General features: G+C 47.3%; 1 pseudogene; it reads right to left on the bottom strand.

The window, feature by feature from the left end:
* Positions 1-411: 411 nt before the first annotated feature.
* LOC124607949 lies at positions 412-530 on the bottom strand (annotated as a pseudogene).
* Between the last annotated feature and the right edge of the window lie 7,953 nt (positions 531-8,483).

Raw genomic sequence — 8,483 nt, 5'->3', positions numbered from 1 at the left:
AACCGGTCATTGATTGGGAATGGATATGTTCTGCTACCTGAAGACAATTTTCAGCCATTCATGGATTTCATGTCGCAGACAACGATGGTATTTTTATGTGACATTGTGCTAGGGCACCGGGCCACAACTGTTAGCGATTAGTTTAAAGAAAATTATGGACAGTTCGCACGAATGATTTGGCTACCCGCATAAATAAAAGTAAACTCCGTCCGAACAGGCCATGAAGACACATCGGTACCGACCGGCCGCCGTGTCATCCTCAGCCCACAGGCATCACTGGATGCGGATATGGAGGGGCATGAGGTCAACACACCGCTCTCCCGGCCGTATGTCAGTTTACGAGACCGGAGCCGCTACTTCTCAGTCAAGTATTTCCTCAGTTTGCCTCACAAGGGCTGAGTGCACCCCGCTTGCCAACAGCGCTCGACAGAACGGATGGTGACCCATCCATTTGCTAGCCCCAGCCCAACAGCGCTTAACTTCGGTGATCTGACGGGAACCGGTGTTACCACTGCGGCAAGGCCGTTGGCTTGGCGACCCAAATAGCCCCATATGAAACCCATCGAGCATTTATGGGACATAATCGAGAGGTCAGTTTGTGCCCAAAATCCTACACTGGCCAGACTTCCGCAAATGTGGACGGCTATGAAGGCAGCATGGCTCAGTAGTTCTGCAGGGGAGCACTAACGACTTGTTGAGTCCATGCTACGAAGAGTTGCTGCATACGCCGGGCAAAAGGAAGCATTAGGACTTATCCCATGACTTTTGTCGCTTCAGCGTATTCCAGCACAGATATGTTAGGCCTTCAAAACTTCTGTGGGTGGTAGTGGAAAAGTGTTGACACGCAAAGCTTAAATGTGGAACACGTGGTGCCATTATGAACGAAGATTGTCGTGTGCAATGCACGTTTGGGACACATGAGTAACCAGACAACATTGGGTAAATAGGTAGTAGCTGCTAGCATGAGTTTCTTAGAAGTAGATACCTTAGGCGTTGCGAAGCAACTCAAATCGCTTGATACGGGCAAGTCTTCAGGTCCTGATTGTATACCGATTAGGTTCCTTTCAGATTACGCTGATACAATAGCTCCCTACTTAGCAATCATATACAACCGCTCGCTCACCGATAGATCTGTAACTACAGATCGGAAAATTGCGCAGGTCGCACCAGTGTTTAAGAAGGTTTTGGAGCATATGCTGTATTCAAACATTATGAATCACCTCGAAGGGAACGATCTATTGATACGTAATCAGCATGGTTTCAGAAAACATCGTTCTTGTGCAACGCAGCTAGCTCTTTATTCGCACGAAGTAGTGGCCGCTATCGACAGGGGATCTCAAGTTGATTCCGTATTTCTAGATATCCGGAAAGCTTTTGACACCGTTCCTCACAAGCGACTTCTAATCAAGCTGCGGGCCTATGGGGTATCGTCTCAGTTGTGCGACTGGATTAGTGATTTCCTGTCAGGAAGGTCGCAGTTCGTAGTAATAGACGGCAAATCATCGAGTAAAACTGAAGTGATATCAGATGTTCTCCATGGAAGCGTCCTGGGACCTCTGCTGTTCCTGATCTATATAAATGACCTGGGTGACAATCTGAGCAGTTCTCTTAGGTTGTTCGCAGATGATGCTGTAATTTACCGTCTAGTAAGGTCATCCGAAGACCAGTATCAGTTGCAAAGCGAATTAGAAAAGATTGCTGTATGGTGTGGCAGGTGGCAGTTTACGCTAAATAACGAAAAGTGTGAGGTGATCCACATGAGTTCCAAAAGAAATCCCTTGGAATTCGATTACTCGATAAATAGTACAATTCTCAAGGCTGTCAATTCAACTAAGTACCTGGGTGTTAAAATCACGAACAACTTCAGTTGGAAAGACCACATAGATAATATTGTGGGGAAGGCGAGCCAAAGGTTGCGTTTCATTGCCAGGACACTTAGGAGTTGCAACAAGTCCACTAAAGAGACAGCTTACACTACACTCGTTCGTCCTCTGTTAGAATATTGCTGCGCGGTGTGGGATACTTACCAGGTGGGATTGACGGAGGACGTCCAAAGGGAGCAAAAAAGGGCAGCTCGTTTTGTATTATCACGTAATAGGGGAGAGAGTGTGGCAGATATGATACGCGAATTGGGATGTAAGTCATTAAAGTAAAGACGTTTTTCGTCGCGGCGAGATCTATTTACGAAATTTCAGTCACCAACTTCCTGTTCCGAAAGCGAAAATATTTTGTCGAGCCCGACCTACATAGGTAGGAATGATCATCAAAATAAAATAAGAGAAATCAGAGCTCGAACAGAAAGGTTTAGTTGTTCGTTCCTCCCGCGCGCTGTTCGGGAGTGGAATGGTAGAGAGATAGTATGATTGTGGTTCGATGAACCCTCTGCCAAGCACTTAAATGTGAATTGCAGAGTAATCATGTAGATGTAGATATAGATGTAGAAATAAAGGCCAGTACAGCATTGTGTTTCTAGCAGAACACGACTTGTCAACGCTGCTCACTCTAGAGGCAGTTGGGAATTCTCGGACGCCGTAGTGACAGTAGCTGGAGCGCGGCGCGCTTCTGAGAGAAGGCCGCAGCCTCCGTGGAGGCGAGGGTGCCGGGAGAGGAAGAAGTGTAGCGACTTTTGTGCTGGCAGGTGCCGCAGCCTTCGCGGGGCGTCGCCGTATTGATCGGCGCGCCCGGGCCGCCTCGCCTGGCACAAAGAGCGCTCGGCCGGGCAGCCTCAAGGATGGAGGAGCCGCCGCCGCCGCCGCCGCCGCGTCTCATTCTTCTCCACTCCCTCCGCACCCCATCTCCTGTGTACGACACGTGCGGCGCGGCGCGGCGCGGCGACGGCGGACAGCTTCAGTTTCCCTAAGGCGACTTGGTGACGTTAACAGCTGTCTCACCTGTCAACAAAAAGAAGTAAGGATTCGTTCTCAAGTTACGAAAGACAGCTGCAGTTAAGATGTATGAGAGACATTACACATCGTATTCTCAGAAGCTTTCGAATGACGTTAAAAAGTACACTTCTGAGAAAAAAAGTCGCAGTACCAAAAAATAATCAATGCAGAGTAATGAAATTTCAGGAATACATTTGTCTAGGTAACGTATTTAAGGGGAGGTTTAATATCTTTTGGTTCAAAACATCGATTTTTTTAAATTGCATTTTTGGACCCATGAAAGTGTTTAGAATCCACCCCTGAAACAGTTTTTCCGAATACGGAACGGAAATGTTTGTTATTCGCGATTGAACAAAAAAAATGCACCTCCCGGAAATCGGCCTTTTTCACGCACCAGTTCTTTTCTTTCACAGGACGAGTTATTGTACCGGTGCTTGGGAGGAATCACATAAAATTCAAATTTTGAACGCGTGTGTTTGGAAGTTACGCCCCAAGAATTTGTACTCTGGTGCGAAGACTGTGGAGATTGCGGCCTTTCTGGCAGTGAGCAGCTTCAACGAAGCGTATTCAGCAATTCTGAAGACCACAACAAAAATGGATGTCACCCTGGGACTCTATTCGACGCAGTTCGCCAAGCATTCGGACGACCACCGGATTCAAGCGGCAGAAAACCGCTTGTCACCGGCCGTACCAGCGGCTCTGGAGCAGTGCAGGATGGCCCAGATCGAGCAGAACGTCCTCTGTGAGGAAGAGGAAGGACTAGTTTATGGAATCGGAATATCAGATTGAACGTACGTTGCGTAATATTGCATTTATATGTAGTCAAAACTTCAAACGCGTTTTTCTCGAAATAACATTTTTTTTTTTTTTTTTATCGCGCGGTATGGTAACTTCAAATCTACTGAACCGATTGGCATGATTCTTTGTTTTCAACGAAGCTATCTAAATTGTCTAGGAGTTGTACCACTTTTATTCCTATCCATCGACTATATATATTTTTACTTGGCCGACGAAGTCGAAAAATCGATGAAAAAAAACCCTATTTTTTCAAATGGCAGCCATTTTGTTTCCTATGGTTCAAATAACTTAAGTGAGGTACAACTCGTAAAGAATCTTATTTAGTTCGCTAACGTCAACTCAATTTTGATTTCAGACGAGCCGGCTGACCTGTGACATACCGCGCCTGGAGGTCTACATCGAAATTTTGTTTCGATCAGACGGCACTTCCATCTTTGCTCTTCGACATTTCCGGTCGAAAAAATACCAGTTTGTAGAGGAAATACCAATAAACATTTTGACATTGGTATCTATAATACATCCAGAGAAAAAAATTCTTCGAACATGCTATTTTGGGACCAAAGATAGTAAACCTCCCCGTAAGTGATGAACATTGCAAGGTCACAGGTTAATGTAAGCGCGAGGTAAGCCATTCCAAATATGAAATGCTGGTACGTACTGTAACTAACCTGTGTAATCGCCAGAATATTGAATGCACGCATGCAAACGTGCATGTATTGTGTCATACAGGTGCTGGATATCAGTTTGTGGAACAGAAAAATCGTTCAAATAGCTCTGAGCACTATGAGACTTAACATCTGAGGTCATCAGTCCCCTAGAACTTAGTACTACTTTAACCTAACTAACCTAATGACATCACACACATCCATGCCCAAGGCAGGATTCGAACCTGCGACCGGTTGTGCGGCTCCAGACTGAAGCGCCTAGAACCGCTCGGCCACACCGTCCGGCTGTGGAACAGAGTTTCGTGTATGTTGCACTTGCTCAGTCAATACAGGGACGGTTAATGATGTTTGTGAATGACGCCGGAGTTGTGGCCAATATGTGCTTGACTGGACACAAATCTGGTGACCTAGCAGGCCAAGGTAACATGTGGACTCCCTGTAGCGCAGGTTGGGTTACAACAGCGGTATGTGGGCGAGCGTTATCCTCTTGGAAAACAGTTCCTCTCCCCCCCCCCCCCCCACCCCGGAATGCTGTTTTCGAATGGCAGTACAACAGGTCGAATCACCAGACTGACGTACAGATTTCCATTCAGGGTGTGCGGGATAACAGAGAGAGTGCTCCGCAGAACACAGCTCTAGGTGTATGTCCAGTCTGTCTAGCATGCAGACAGGCTGGTTCCACGCCTCCTTCTAACCAACACACGGCATCACTGACACCAAAGCAGAACCACCTTTCATCAGAAAACAAAGCAAACCGCCATGCTACTCCCCAGTGAGCTCCCGCTTGACTCCGCTGACGTTGTAAATGGTGGCGACTTGGGTCAGTGGAATGAACTCTACAGGGTGTCTGGCTCTGAGGTGTCCCTGAAGTAATCGTTTTGTAACAGTTCGTTGTGTTACTGCGGAGCCAACCGCTGCTCAGATTGCTGCTGCAGAAGCAGTACGATGTGCCAGAGCCATACATCGAACACGAAGGCCTTAGTTCTCATCAGTGCCACTTGGCCATACAGAGCCCAGTCTTCTTGAAACCGTACATTCTCGTGACCACCGCTGCAGGCAATCCTGTACAGTGGCTACGATCCTGCCAGATCTTTGTTCAATATCGCAGGAGGAACAGCCACCTTCTCGTAGCCCTGTTACACAACCTCGTTCGAACTCAGTGAGGTGTTGATAAGGGCGTCTTTTTCGCGTCAAAGGGATTCTTGACTGACGTCACCTCACTACGTCCAGTCTCAAAGGCAACTAACGTTCACGACCATTACAGTGTGTATTTAAAGCAAATCTGTTTTGCATCCCCGCAGTGGCGTTACTAGCACTACTATTATGCGAGTGGTGCGAAATTTGAACAGACATCGTCTTTCAGATGTAGAAACGCGGAAACCAACTTTTGTTTATGTGGCACAAATCCTTCTTGGTATCGCATTTTTTCCCGTCAGTGTATATCGTTCGGGAGCATTAGGGGAACACGTGCATCAAGGTCCGGTATACTAAATCTATTATGATACAGGCTGTACCTCGGGTTTCATTGCATGGCTTCAGATCTTCGTTTTCGATGTAGGCAGCAATGGAAATCATTCGTCATCTATTGGCTTTTTTATGCGTTACAGTAACAGGCCACCCCTCAGATGGAATTGAGGGCCTGTGTTCCAATGTTTTACAGTGAGGTGCACAGATAGCAGCTGACATTTGTGGGCATGGTATTCAGTCAGTCACATGCACTACGACATCTTACTGGAGTGCAATATACAACCTAGATCTTTTCATCCAAAAGGGATTGACTTACGGCCGTGTTGCGGCAGATGCCAATATCTCTGTCTCATCCACAGGTTATGGACACGCGAGTGGGATGCAGCTCAGTAAACAATGCGCGTTGGACAAGGTCGCTAACGCGTTAAAAAAATCACATGAAGACTGATGTCTGTCCATCTAAGCATTGCGACGTCGCTTGGATATCGCCAGAGCAGTGCAAGACGATCACAGAAGAGCCTGTGGAGCCGCAGTGTCCGATCAGACTGTAAAGAATAGGTTACATGAAAGGACCTTACGACCCAGAGAGGTCTTGTTCGAGTACCCCGCTTGTCACGCCAACATCTTGCAGCTCGTCTTCAGTTCTGCCGTCCCCATGTCAGCTAGCATCATTGCCAGTGGCGGAACGTGTCACTCATGGACGAGCGCAGATATCCTCTGACGCAGGATGATGGTAGTGTTCGCGAACGGAGACCGGTGTGAGCGATACCTGCCAAATGTTGTCCAGGAAATCGGCAGATTGGCTAAATGGTTCAAATGGCTCTGAGCACTATGGGACTCAACTGCTGAGGTCATTAGTCCCCTAGAACTTAGAACTAGTTAAACCTAACTAACCTAAGGACATCACAAACATCCATGCCCGAGGCAGGATTCGAACCTGCGACCGTAGCGGTCGCTCGGTTCCAGACTGCAGCGCCTTTAACCGCACGGCCACTTCGGCCGGCAAATCGGCAGATTCCGTCAAGGTTCTGCGATGTTGCGGGGAGGCTTCAATGTTGGCAGCCATACGGATCTTGTCACTGTCCGTGATAGCCTTAGCGCCAGGCAGTACACCGAGTAGACACTGTTGGATCATGTGGTGGCTGCTGTATACGGTGGTGGCCTTGAATTACTTCTGATGCCAAGTCCCATGTGGCGGGAATCGACAGGGATGTCTTGCGAAGCCTGGACGTCCATGTGATGGAATGGTCGGCGGTGAGTCCCGACCTAAACCCTATCGTGCTTATGGGTGACATGCTTGACAGATGTATTCATTGTCGTACTGTTCCAACATAGACTCTCTAAGAACCTCGTAGCCTCTCATTGAAGAAAGAAAACGGATACCACAGGGTGACCGCCATAGATTTATACAGAGTGTGCCACATAGGTATCAGGCAATGATAAACGCTCACGGAGAGCATACGCGTTATTAAACCTCTCAAAGTCCAATGAAAAGAACCCAAGATGACGGCATAAATGACTGTTTCCACTTTGTTTTCGACAGATGTCGGGCATTTTAGTTCTTTACGCGTAAACGATCAAGTATGTAATCAAATTTTGTTGCGTATTTAATTTGTGAAAGATAGAGGTATAATTTGGTAACACCAGTTCTCAATTACTTCTCATTAGGATATGGCAGACGCCCAAAATCACTTTCCCCTAATACTTTTGAGCAATGTATCTTTACATCAACGTCGACTAGCGAGAGATTATTTCATGAGGAAGCACTTTTGTTAGAGACAAGTTCCTCGCCGACGTTTCCCGGCGTCGCTAGTCGTTTTTTTATTGAATTCACTGGCCCTGCGACGAACGTATTAAACGGATCTAGCAGGGTCTTCTAACGTGGTGTGCTGCATACTATCTATCCCAGTAAATTGATAGCGTGATTTGAGTTAGAATATTTTAGGAATGAGTTTGTCTAAGCGGAGAAAGGTATTTTAGAAGCGAATCATCAACTTTAATTTTGCTCGACTTACCTACTTTTACGAACGCCTCCTTAGATGAATGGAAAGCGTGGTTGACTGTCATGCGGAGGACCCGGATTCGACTTTCGCTAATGCCAGTGACTTTTCCTTCATGGGAGGATTGCTACGGGGTGTACTCAGCCACATGAGTCCACTTTAAGAGGTACCCGACCGGCTAACATCGGTTTCAAGGTCAAGAAACCCGACAACGACCGGGAGAGTGCTGTGCTGGCCATAAGCCCCTCCATACCCCTCCAAGTGACGCCATTGGAGAGGACGACATGGCCGTCGGTTATACTTGATTGGCGCGTCTAGGATCAGAACGCTGAACTTTACCTTTTTTTAGTCTTTTTTCACGCTGAGCAGATGACTGGATTAAAGGGCAACACACATAGCACATAACGCCGTGGAGTGCCTACGTCCTGTCACCTCTCACCGGCACAGCCATAGTAAAAAACCGCCTTGAGTCGCCGGGAAGGGTCAGAGAACATTTTCTATCTAACAGAAGTTATTGCTCACACATGTTAGATAAATAAGGCATCCTACCTAAACCTTACATCTGCAGAAACCGCCGGCCGCTGTGGCCGTGCGGTTCTAGGCGCTTCAGTCTGGAACCGCGTGACCGCTACGGTCGCAGGTTCGAATCCTGCCTCGGGCATGGATGT

The sequence above is a fragment of the Schistocerca americana genome, chromosome 3 (genome assembly GCF_021461395.2).
Source record: "Schistocerca americana isolate TAMUIC-IGC-003095 chromosome 3, iqSchAmer2.1, whole genome shotgun sequence".
Classification (NCBI taxonomy): Eukaryota; Metazoa; Arthropoda; class Insecta; order Orthoptera; family Acrididae; genus Schistocerca; species Schistocerca americana.
The sequence above is the reverse complement of the archived record's forward strand: the minus strand, read 5'-3'. Positions and strand labels throughout refer to the sequence as shown.